Source organism: Colobus angolensis, unplaced genomic scaffold (genome assembly GCF_000951035.1).
Source record: "Colobus angolensis palliatus isolate OR3802 unplaced genomic scaffold, Cang.pa_1.0 Scaffold124, whole genome shotgun sequence".
NCBI classification, from domain to species: Eukaryota; Metazoa; Chordata; class Mammalia; order Primates; family Cercopithecidae; genus Colobus; species Colobus angolensis.
Window position 1 is genome coordinate 7,910,374 of NW_012113586.1, and position 2,407 is coordinate 7,912,780.

General features: G+C 47.6%; 1 pseudogene; it reads right to left on the minus strand.

The window, feature by feature from the left end:
- Positions 1 to 488: 488 nt before the first annotated feature.
- LOC105505342 lies at positions 489 to 872 on the minus strand (annotated as a pseudogene).
- Positions 873 to 2,407: the final 1,535 nt, after the last annotated feature.

A 2,407-nucleotide genomic window follows, 5' to 3' on the forward strand; every position in this document is an offset into this window, starting at 1 on the left:
CTCGATCTCCTGACCTCGTGATCCGCCCGTCTCGGCCTCCCAAAGTGCTGGGATTACAGGCTTGAGCCACCGCGCCCGGCCCGAATTTTTTTTTAAAGAAAATTTTTGTGGTTTTATTGTATCATAAGGCATTGAGACATCTGAATAAATCAATGTCTAGGCGGTGAGGCAGCTGCTTTCTCCTTCACTTCTTTGGGTTACTAAAGCAACTTGTCAGTAGATTAAAAAAAAAAAAAAAAAGGACAACTTTTGTATTACTTCAGTCTTTCCAAGGCACACGCTGGTACAACACAAACTTCTCCTATCAGATGTAACTAGTCTAGTGTCCAAACATCATGCACAACACCTTGGTGGCAGCAGCGCACTGCGCCCACTCCCGCCGTGGCCCTGCTTATTTGTGCATGATATTTGGAGCATCTGGAGGAGTAGAAATAGTATTGGGAAGAGGAGGGAGGAGGAAACAGGGTTAGTGCCTGGCTGAGAGGAGGTCAGCCGAAGTTGTGCAGGGCAAGCCTGAACATGTCATTGGTGCAAACCCAAGCATCCTGGATGTTCTTTAATAGGAACATCTGGTGGAACCCCATGATGGGGTCTTCATCTGCCTTAAGCCGGCCCACAACCATGCTGATGATGCAGCTATCTGGCATAGGCTGATGGTCCTGCGCCATGAGGCTGTGCTGGATTTTCTGGAACAGAAGGCTAGACAACTTTTCCACAATGGCAGCTTTCCCCTGGAACTGTTGTCCTTTCCATGTAAGGCATGAGGCATCAATGTAAACTGCGCCTAGTTGCGTCCTATCGTTACCAAATAATTGGTAGTAATGTTGAATGAAGCTGGATCCAATCGGCTCCCAAACTGGCTTGTCTCCCATTCTTGAGCCTCACCTGACCTCGTGGAGACCTGAGGGGCTGGTACGACAATGGCAGCAACCCAGAGTGGTCCTGAATATTAAGATACCAGTTTTCACGCTGGGTGCAGTGGCTCACGCCTGTAATCCCAGCACTTTGGGAGGCCCAGGGAAGGTGGATGACCTGAGGTCAGGAGTTCGACACCAGCCTGACCAACATGGTAAAACCCTGTTTGCACTAAAAATACAAAAACTAGCCAGGCGTGGTGGCAGGCGCCTGTAATCCCAGCTACATGGGAGGCTGAGGCGGGAGAATCGCTTGAACCCAGGAGGTGGTGGTTGCAGTGAGCCGAGATCACACCATTGCACCCCAGCCTGGGTGACAAGAGCAAAAACTCGGTGAAAAAAAAAAATCGGTTTTCCCAGAATTAGAACTATAGTTTCAATGCAAACCCAATCAAAAGCCAGCAAGATTTTTGCAGAAATTTACAAGCCAATTCTTTTTTTTTTTTTTTGAGACGGAGTCTCGCTCTGTCGCCCAGGCTGGAGTGCAGTGGCCGGATCTCAGCTCACTGCAAGCTCCGCCTCCCGGGTTCACGCCATTCTCCTGCCTCAGCCTCCCGAGTAGCTGGGACTACAGGCGCCCGCCAACACGCCCGGCTAGATTTTTGCATTTTTTAGTAGAGACGGGGTTTCACCGTGTTCGCCAGGATGGTCTCGATCTCCTGACCTTGTGATCCGCCCGTCTCGGCCTTCCAAAGTGCTGGGATTACAGGCTTGAGCCACCGCGCCCGGCCTTACAAGCTAATTCTAAAACTGATATAAAAATATGAAGAGCCTAGAAGAATCAAAGCAAGTTTTAAAGAAAACAGTATTAGAAGGCTTTAAGACTTGCTACAGTAATCAAGACAGTGTGGTGTTGCTGTAAGGACAGACACATAAATCTAAGGAACAGAATTGAGAGTCTAGAAATACAGTTTCTTAGGTTAGGAATTCAGAGGCATCTTAGACTCGTGGTTCTAGTTCAGGCCTTCTCCTGAGGTTGCACATCAAGATGTTGGCTGAGGCTAGTCACCTGAATGCTTAACTGGGACTGGAGGGTCTACTCCTAAAATGGCTCACTTACCTGTCTGGCAGGTAGCTGCTGGTGTTGGCATGAGGCTTCAGTTCTTCACCACATAAGACTTCATAGAGTAGCTTGAATTTCCAGCTGGCTTCCCTGGATGAGTGATCCAAGAGAGACCAAGGTAGAGAGCAAGGTAGAAGCCAATGTTTTTATGACCTAATGTTGTTAACTTTTACTCCCTAATTTCTGCAAAATTGTATTGATTACACAAGTCAACCAAGGCAACCAATGCAGTAGGAGGGGACTACACAGAGGCCTGCATACAGGTGGTATTGATTAGGTGCCATCTTCAATTCTACCTGCCACAGGTACTAAGGTAACTTAATGGAAAAGGATAGTCTGTCCAATGAATCCTGCTGGAACAATGGGATATCCACACAGAAAAAAATGGACCTCAACCTTTACCTCACACCATACGTAAAATTTAACTTGA